At 36.0% G+C, this 11,088-nt stretch overlaps 1 pseudogene; it reads left to right on the forward strand.

Moving 5' to 3' along the window:
• Positions 1-9,689: 9,689 nt before the first annotated feature.
• On the forward strand, positions 9,690-10,497 carry LOC125668958 (uncharacterized; annotated as a pseudogene).
• The last annotated feature ends 591 nt before the right edge of the window (positions 10,498-11,088 follow it).

Below are 11,088 nucleotides of genomic sequence, written 5' to 3' on the forward strand. Positions count from 1 at the left end.
TTAGTACGTCGTGCGTGGCTATCAATATTGAGATATTTGTAACAAGTGAACAAAACATCCTCACATATCGACAGTACTAGAGAGAACAAAGGAGGAACATAGACAGCGGAAACCTTAAACTGAAATGGCACCATTGAAAGATATCGCTCTTGTATCTCTGATATGTTCTCTGCTGTTTATTTCCGCTGTAAATAATACCCCCGTGGATGGTCAAGGTAGTGTGTCATTGTGCTTTTAAAACATTAAATTATATCCCTCATTTAGGGGAACAAATGAATTATCATAGAAGGTGGTGGTTCTGTTCTGCAGGAGGTGATGGTGATACCGGGGGACAGACAAATGACTCAGGGGGATTCCAATCTTCGATGAACACGTCCAGCACCACGGAATCTGGTAGGAAAAAAATATGACATAATGATTGAATCCTTGAAAAACAAATTCCAAATTTTCTTTAATCTGTCAACGATAAATACGTGGAATATGAAATAAAAAGTAAATTGTAAGAGATGTTTCAACAAATGCAAAGATAATTGTTTCAGATCTATTTTCGACCCACTATAGTTAAACATGAAGCATACACAGAGGTTTTGTGATAAATGTTTAAAACACTCATGTCTTGTAGACGATGATGAGGTCGTCTTTAACAATTTTGGAGCACTTGGTTAGGAAGAATAAGAGAGAAGGGCCGCAATGATATCGATATTTTATGGTTTTATGTAGAATAAAGAGTTAGAAGGAAATTTTGTTACTGATTTATCGCAACTACTATGCGTCTGTTGTTAACCACAGAAATAAACAAAACATTCTTCCAAGGGTTTCTACAGTTTCGTTTAACGTAAGCATTTCGCAAATTCTCTGGTCGTTTTAAAATATAAAATTTACAAATGCAACCTGCCTTTGGTTCAAATGCTGTCTGACATGCTTCGTACTAATTGTTCGGTCGTTATTTACGTACTGGTTTTTATTACAGCTTATTCCGTTTTCCTTATAAGAAATAGGGCTCACGGCGGATGTGACCGGTCGGCAGGGGATGCTTACTCTTGGGCACCTGATCCTACCGCTAGTGTATCCATGTTTCTCTACTCTAAATTTTGTATTCTTTGTGGGAATTATGATTGTTTGTTATCTTCACATTTCCATAACCAAAACTCCTGCACCACCTCTTGAACATACCGAGGAGGAAAAACCAAAGAAAGCGTTTGGTGTATAGAAAGAAACTGCTCTTTTCGAAAGGTGAAGGTAAGGAACAGTGATCAATCTCATAACTCCTATAAGCAATACAGAACTGGTCAAATAAACTAATTATCATGAGGGCATGTACAACATTTCTACATATATCTTGTATCATTACAACACACTCACATTCTCACTAATTATGTGATTACTATTAAAGAGTATTTACCACGATTTTTAAAGTAATAAAATCAGAATGAGTAACCTAACTAAAGGACGTTTCTGTAGTTATATTGTTTCATTAGTCACAATAATTTATACAAACATGTATTTTATCTGCACAAATCGTCACTAATGAGCTATCTAGTCACTTGGTACGTCATGACGTCATACGTGTCAATTGCTGCAGCAGTTATGTATGATAATTAATGTGTGTATGAATAAATTCTATTGAAAGTCATAAATCTATACCGAATGGATAGTTAATCTTCCGACATCGATGACACCCCGTTAGTATATAAAATTCAGCCATTCATGTTTGAACCTGCCGCTGTGCCAAATCTAAGAGAAATTCCGTCAGCAAACATTACTATTAAAACGACATTGATGGACTCGGACGGAGATCCCGGTCACAGAAAGGGTGGAACGTTTTGGTAAATGACACTTTTCGTTCACAAACTCTTTGTGTTCCCTTGTAGATCATAATATTCTTTTTAAAGTATTAGAGGTATGTACATGTAGAGTGTAACATGTATTAGTCAATCTAATTAAAATCAGTTCTTCTCTAATCTTTACACTGGAGAAGATAGAGAAGATCTGCTTTTAATAGATTGATTCATTAACCTACGTTTCGAAAGAAACAGCCGATTTACTGATATCTATTTATGATTTTTATTTTCAGGGGCTATCGGATTTTAAAATTTGCAATCTGAAAATCTATCGACATCTTAAATCGTATAGTGTGTGTTTCAGAGGGAGAGAGAGGGGGACTTGCCATTTAATACATGGGGTCATTAGTCATAACCTCTACCTCTACTATAAAAAATATAGTGGGGGGGGGGGAGGCTGCCATACATTATATAGTTGCAAATTATGTTCACTACATTGGCACACAGCATCATTTTAAATAAAGCCGCCGTATTTCAAAATTTTTGACGATTATTAACTAGGATTTTTTTCAACTTTTTAATTTTTTTTACCATTCTAATGGGGGCGGGGGGGGGGGGGAGAGTAAACCAATATATCGTTGCAAATGAAATCAAACGAGTAGTATGCAAACAATGTTTCCTATCTTATGTTGTGACCGGTCGACAGGGGATGCTTACTACTAGGCACCTGATCCCACCTCTGGTATATCCAGGGCTTTGTGTTTGCCCAAACTCTCTATTTTGTATTGCTTATAGGAGTTATGAGAACATGACTCTTTGTGTGGTTTTAACTTTTCTCTAGCAGTTTCTGCAGTTGTTTTACTGTTTTCTACCATCTGGGTAACGCAAGAGTCCCAGTCAGCTAACTCTGGTAAATTTTGATAGGGAAACACTGTTTAAGGGCTGCAACATTAACATTAGTCTGAATATCTAACCCGACTACAAAACATAAAGCGCCTGTGCAAATATCAAAGTAACACTTCTTTTCATTACATATGTAAATGGGGATTTATTAATTATCAAAGTAACTATATTTACGCATTGAAGATCTGGGTGACTTTCTTCCACGCTAATTCCTTCTTTCGGGAGTTCTTCATCCCACCCGCCCCCTTTATTTCACCAAAAAGGCGGTCCTCTCTACATCGGACCCCCTCCACCAGTTTTCCAGTTTGACTTGCGGGGTTTGGTTACGTCGGTGTACAGCTCCGTCTTGATGATAGTTTCCAGCAGACGACAAGCATACGATTTGTTTACAAATTATATCTGTGTGGAAGTTACTTTTTTTGACAGATGGGCTGCTTAGTGTCACGAGGAATGAACTTAGCTGAGCAATAAAATTAACTCGGCTGAGATTTGTCCAAGGTCGTTTTGAAAAATGCAATTTGAGCAGAATCTCAACTGAGCTAAAATCTAAGACTTACGTTGAAACTGAGTTTAAGATTTGAGATTATTTTCCCCCAAAATCCAGACCAGGAATGAGGATTATTTTACAAATTGTGTCGATACCACTGAATCTTGTATTTGTTTTATAATTACTTACTTATAAAACGTGAAATGATTTGTACTTGTGAAGAACATATAAAAATTATGAAATGAGAAGACACAAGCGATGGACAAAGGAATTGCAATCCCTGTCTCAGGCGTGTATCAATCAGGAATGACAGTTTCTTTGAGGTAAAACAAAATTAACTATTATTTAATTTTTCATATTTTTAACAATATGATCGCATGAGAATAAAACCGAGGTTGTTTTTCTTTTTTTTTAGGACAGCAGCTCCCATAGTAAAACAATTCATTTGCTTCACATTCACAAATGCAATCTTATTTAGCCTTTTATGGTACCTTACATTTGCCTTAATTTAGATTATACAGATATCGTTAAGAAATTTGATTTAACATCCAGACTATCATAGAATCAGAAAAAAATACAATATCCATCTACTACTATTAAACATAGTCTCATAGATATACCTAACAACGTAAAATTATTATATTATCCGTCAAGTGTGGAGTCGTTTTTAATCACTTTTAATTGCCAAATTCTAGTTCATTTTTATTTACTTTCAGAAGAGTAGATTTGCTCTTATAGATCTTCAAATACTGTATGCATTTGGACTGAACTTTCAAGTATACCAGCGTATGAAGTTGATGCCCGATTTGGATGATTGATTGTTTGCTGTTTTCCGCCACACTCAACAATTTTTCAGTTATCTGGTGGCGCCCAGTTTTTATTGGTGGAAAATAGAACCCAGATACAATGTACCTGGGAAGAGACCATCGACCTCCCGCAAGTAAACTGGAAAACTTTCGCACTTACCGGCGCTAGCGGGATTCGAACCCGCGCCCACCAGAGGTGAGAGGCCGTGTGATATTGAGCGCGATGCTGATTTGGATGAAAAGACTAATGGATTGGGATAAATATTTAGTGACACCTCGTTTGCTTTTCTCAGAAATCCTGTCAATTTAGGCATAAACACTGAAATAGATACCAATATTTTTGAGATAGATAAGAGTCTTTTTGGAAGAAAGAAAATATACATGTACTTGCAACAACAAAAATTCCAGGGTACCGGCAATCATAAATTCTAGATTTTCGGCATAGTGGAACGATTATTTGATTGCTTGCTTGCTGTTTTTCGCCACAGTTAAAAACTTTTCAGTGTTGGAAAGAGGAACAAAGGATAGTGTTCTGCAATTGGTAGAGAAACGTGATGAAAATGCGCTGGTACATATAATAAGGGTTCACGGCGGGTGTGACCGGTCGACTGGGGATGCTTACTCCTCCTACAGTGTAGACACCTGCTCCCATCTCTGGTATATACAGGGATCAGTGTTTGCCCAATTCTCTTTTTTTAATATTGCTTCTAGGAGTTATGAGATTGATCACTGTTCGTTATCTTCACTTTTCATTCACACGAAAACAATATGTCCCCCTTCTGGGAAGGGAAGAAATAATAAACCGTTTGTGTTCTTTTGACTTGTAAAAATTGTTTTTATAACCCCCTATCCTTAGCAATGTTACGATACAATACCAATGGGCGTTGTAGTCATATTCAGATAACAACAAATTGATTCTTTTCATATTTTATCAATCGTAATTCAATTATAACGCTACCTTTACAGTAAGAGGGAATTCGTATCAATAAGATGGTGTGTTTTATCAATCATAATTCAATTATAATGCTACGATACCAGTAAGAGGGAATTCGTATTTTTAATATGATCTGTTTGTGGAGTGTGATGTTCGATATGTCAAAGAGTGCAGTGTACCTCGTTTTCGCAATGTGTTTTATGTGTGACGTGGTGAGAAATACACCGGTGATAGGGACACATCAAACGACCGGTGAGTACATCTATCATGTTTATAATATTTCAATCCGCAGCCCATTTTCACATGTGTGAAATGCATAAATATTTACTCATTACATATGCTTACTCAGTTTGTTGCGACGTTACTTCCAAGATATTTTTTGTATAAATCTAAGGAAGTTAAATAAATAAATAAATGTTTATTCGGTATATACATACAAACATAAATTCCAAGGAAAACCCATGAAATCTCGAAAGCTTATTTCTAAAGGGGTCCTTTGATGCACGGATGTTTGCGGTATGGGGGTCATTTATGTGGACGACCACCATACCCTCTCACATACAACCACTGCCGATCACAGGGATCGAACTCGGGTCGCAGCGACACCTCCAAGTATTTACTGGTTCAATACTGATCCCATTGGTGCAGATATATTACATATCTATTACTGGACCCTATCTAGTTGGAAAAAAAATGTGTCAATACAAATTTTGAAAGGGTTTAACAGGGACTATATTTTGCCAGGGAGGAATTTCTAAATCTGCAGGATATTAGTTTCTGTTTCATCCAATATATCTTCTAATTTTATACTTCAATACGTGTATTTCAGTTTCATAACTTATGATACAAATAGTTGAGACCTGAAACAAGTTCAAATGATGGCTGATATATTTTTCCAAACAGAACACCGATTCTTATAAAAGTCTAAATTAATTTACTAAAAATGTTGCATAAAAATGCAGTATTTTCGCCAATAATTAAAAAATTTGATCTCCAACCTCCACTTTTCTTAGTTCCATTTTGAATTTTAAGACAAGACCTTGAAAATTATGTAAAATTTTACAAATTGACATTACTCCTAATTTGTTTCTTTTAAACCCTCAACTTTGATATTATTCTCCATCACTTATCATATCAAATTTCGCCCCATAATTGACTTGATCTTCATAATTGCTCATATAACAGGTTTGGGGAAGAGGTATTTTTAAGTCAGCTATGGCGCAAAGCGTGATATGGAAATACTCGATAAGTACCAGTAAACCTCGGGATCTTTGTGTTCTCAGGCTGAATGGAGTAGCCCTATCTCATTCAACCTGTACAAATGAAAGGACAGAGACAAAGTTTTGTATCGGCTACTCTTTTATTGTCCCCCACCGCAACGCGGAAGGGGAGATAGAAATACCGGTGTCCGTCCCAACTCCTCAGAAACCACTCAACGGATTTTGTTCATATTTTGTAGGATTGTTAGTCACTATGTGTAGTTGATCATATTACGCCGCCATTTTGATTGGACACTTTTTACAGGAGTTATGAGACTTTGTTGAATTTGTACATGCTACACTATAGGTAAATGTAAAGTATGTGCTTCTGTATGGGGCAGAAACATGGAGAACAACAAATGCCACGATTTCAAAAATTCAAAGATTCATCAATTACTGCCTGCGCAAAATAATGAACATCAGATGGTTTGATAAAGTAAGAAACCAGGATCTTTGGAAAAGAGCAAATCAAGCCCCCAAATGGCCATGGATTGGACACACACTGCGAAAACCACCAAACAGCATCACAAAACAAGCCCTCAAATGGAACCCCCAAGGAAAAAGAAACAGAGGAAGACCAAGGAGCAGCTGGCACAGAGTTACGGAGGCAGAATTAAAAGAGCAAGGCTACACCTGGAACTCAGCAGAAAGATTAGCGCCAAACAGAGTCAGATGGAGGGAGTTCGTCAATGGCCTATGCTCCCTAGATGAGCAAAGGGCTAAGTAAGTCTTGATTCGACATATTTTACAGGAGTTATGGGATGTTGTTGAATTTGTACATGCTACACTATAGGAACACTTTGTGGACGCAACTCCTCCGAAACCGCTCAACGGATTTAGTTCAAATTTTGTAGGATTGTTAGTCACCATATGTCCATATGTAGTTGATTATAGTGCACCGTCATTTTGATTCGACACATTTTACAGGAGTTATGGGACTTTTATGCTACAACCTTTTTTTTGCGGCGGTGAGGGACATGACTACGTGTAGCAATCTTGTTCAGCATCTTACTGTTATTTTTGTTTCCCAGTGTGCTGCCAATGTCCATTCATTCATTATCCTTCCCCCATATATAAAAATGTTATTATCTTCTGATACATTGCAATTTTTGTTATGATAATATCATGAAGTTTTTCGTATATCAAGTGCAAAAATGTAATTATTTATTTCCATTACAAGTATTAAACTTTTTTTTAATCGGTAGAAGACATGGTTATGTACAAATGTATTTATTTTATGCAATAATTGATTTGTGTTGCTTATGGTGTGCAGTGATTGATTTGTGTTGCTTATGGTGTGTTGCCATCAACAGACAAATCATGTTTAATTGAATAAATCCTGAGTCAATTTTATGTGCAAAAGGGTCGTGTTAAGAAGACTGTGGCTCGATAACAAGCATTGCGACCCCAGTTTTTCTTTTTAATTTCCTAATTCCCCTTCGATGTAGAAATCAAAAATACACTTGTAGTTGTAATTAAGGTGTTTCATGTATAATGAAAGGATAATGAACAATTTTGAAGGATTTAGATCAACATAAAAGTTTATTGTTAAATAATGATGAAAGCGAAGCAGATGAAATTCACATGACTGGTAAATGATTAGAAGCTGGCCTTTTTGCACTTAAGATTTTTTGGAAGAGTTGTCTGCCCTTTGTAAAATTAAGAAAAATCTAATTTTCTAAAAATGTGTGTTGTCAATGATTAATTTTATTTCATATTTTCATAAAAAGAAAGTTTATGCAACTTTCTACCAAGAGATTAGTATGAAAATATAATTTGTTTTTAAAATATTGTAATAAAACAATCATGCTTTTCCCATATACTTCAATGTTAAATTCTAGGTGAAATAAATCAAGCAGTAAACAAAATTTTGAAAATTCCTATGGTGGATTATTTTTATTTGATGAACCCTTCAAAATGATACCATGATTACAAATATTCCACCATCCATTTATTAGATATGAAATATGGTCATTATACATTGAATACCTTAAAAGATTTATATAGCGCCCTATCAACATTAGTTCTCTACAGCGCTTTACAAATTTGAGAGAAAAGATAATATATAATCGATGTGCAAAAACATGTGAATAAAATATTCATAGTGTCAGATTTAAAATGCATAATAATTATTATTATACTTTCATGTAAAATACTCGAATCTGATTGGTCGAGATGCATTTGAAAAACATATTGTTACCCTGAGAACAGAAAGCACGACCTCCAGGGTGATAGTATCTAGCAACCGGTAACAGTACTTAACAACGGTTGATATTATAAAAAATTATCACATACGTCATATTTATGTGCGTACGGTTCGCCGTAGATTGTTAGACGACGTCGTTTGAGCGTTTGTAATAAACGCGAATATCCGTATCGATATACGAGATATCGCGTGACATAGATTGATCGAATGTCAACAGATGTTTCTTGACTAGTTCATTGTACCATGTTTGCAGCAATGGGAGAGAAAGACATACAAAGATTAATAAATGTAAACGAATCCAAAAGCACGATAAAAAGGTCTGTCAACTTATTTCGTTCGTTCTTGAGTCAGAGGAGTCAAAGTACTGAGTTCGTGAGTTTCAGTAATCAGGAGCGTAACGAAAATCTGCGATTGTTTTACGTCGCCATTCGAACAAAGTCGGGAAGCAGTTTGAAAGTAAGCTCACTGAGCAGTATAAGGTGCGGAAAAGTGAAGATAACGAATAGTGAGCAATAGCATAACTCCTAAAATCAATACAAAATAGATAGTTGGGCAAACACGGACCCCTGGACACACCAGAGGTGGGATCAGGTGCATAGGAGGAGTAAGCATCCCCTGTCGACCGGTCACACCCGCCGTGATCCCTATATCCTGATTAGGTAAATGGAGTTATCCGTAGTCAAAATCAGTGTGCCAAGAACGGTTTAACAATCGGTATGAAACACGTCAGACAGCATTTGACCCAACGAAAGGTTGTATTGACGAACTAGAATAGATCGTTATAACGACCATAGAATTTGCGAAATGCTGACTTCAATCGATACTGTCGAAACCCCATAAGCATCAACTTGTTTGTCAGTAGCTTGCCGCGATTTAAAAACTGACTATACGCAGAACAAGCTCTTGCGTATCGAATCAGTTGAGAGATATAAACACCATATGCAGGTGATAATGGAATATTGCTACATAAATATGGGAAGTTGACAGTGGAGAAGCTGAAATCATCCTGTTTGTCATACAGTTGAGTTGTCAGTTTGCCGTTAACGGACTTGCCAAATTCATAAAGGATTCATGTTTTAACTGACCCGGAATTCAGTGAATCGAATGTGTTTAAAGCAACCCTAACTGACATGAAGAAAAGGGGATTTAGTTCCGTTGAGCACAAGTCAGAAATTTCCTCGGAGGATTTGAAACAACCTTACCAGCCCAATAACACATTTTTTAATACTGAAACACCCTGTGATTTTCAAAACAACGTGTGGTTTGACTTGATGTTTTATTTATGACGCAGAGGCCGTGAGAACTTAAGGAATATGACAAAAAGTACTTTCGCAACTGACATAGATGCTTGTGGACGAGAATTTGTGTCCCAAGCCATATATGAAGCTGATAAAAACCACAGGTTAGAATTTCTATCTCTGGGCCTTCCTCTCTCTCTCTCTCTGGGAAAAGGAATTGGGTGTTTTATTCAACTTTATTATATATTTTCACTATCCCTATATCTTTTTAGGTCTAGGGCACCGGATGAGACAGTTGGAGAGGCGAGGATGTATTCCCAGCCAGGAAATGTCCAGTTATTTCTTTCAAGAAATATCTGAATAAATTGATTGATTTGAGTTTTGGCAATATTTCAGCCATTTTACGGCGGTATCTGAATAAACTACATCCTGAAATTGATGCACTTTGGCAGCGACCCTTGACTTCATTTGACGAAAACAGTTCTGTTTGGTATTGTAAATCTCCTTTGGCGAAAAACATTCTTTCCAACATGATGCCTGAAATTTCTAACTTGGAAAGTTATCACGGATTTATACCTATCACTCAATTTGGGTCACCGTCATCACAGCATTAGACAAAGCAGACGTGGAAGCAAGGCACGTCATGCGTGCCTCTGGTCACAAAAATGAGGCTTACATTCGTAGTTATGCTTGTCGCCTAAATGATACTAAAAAGAGAGAAATGTCTGAATGCCTTGGTGGAATACTTGGAAGTAAATCACGCTCAAATTCTGATGTCAATACTGTCTCCACAGCTACCGGTATTGTAGGAACAAGTCTTAAGGAAAACGAGTTTACTGAAATAACGCCTGAAGAATTAGATTCTATTTTCAATGTTTCATGATTACCCAACAATGAATAACTGTGTTGTGAACTTTAATTTTGATCCCCAAAAGTGAAATGTGATTTGTTGAATTATGAAAGGAATTTACCATTTTAAACTTGTTTACTTTGAATTGCTTTCGCCATTTCTACTTTTTCTTGTTACATCTTTAAAATATTGAAAACATAGATTTAAAAATAATAGCACACTGCGATCTGTATCCCTGTGATTTGTTGATTATTACGGAGTTCACAATCTTATTAATCAATCATAATTATCGCCATGTTTACTTTAATTTTCTTTTTTGTTTTGTTTACAACAACATTACTGAAGTATGTCTTTCTGCTTTGTTGTTTATATAAACTTCAATATAATAAAACAAATATTGCATGCAGTTGAGGGTAACATGGTAAATTTTCACCCCTTGAGAAACCATTGTTTTCTCGGGGTGAAAATTTCAATGTTGCCCTCAACTACATGCAATATTTATATATTATCAATTAGTGCCTAATGTAATGGTATAATTTCCCTAATAACATAAAATAATTTAAAACAAACCTTAGGAATAATTAAATTCATAGTTCAAAGGTCATAAGTATAATAACAAACTAC

The sequence above is a fragment of the Ostrea edulis genome, chromosome 4, assembly GCF_947568905.1.
Source record: "Ostrea edulis chromosome 4, xbOstEdul1.1, whole genome shotgun sequence".
Lineage (NCBI taxonomy): Eukaryota > Metazoa > Mollusca > Bivalvia > Ostreida > Ostreidae > Ostrea > Ostrea edulis.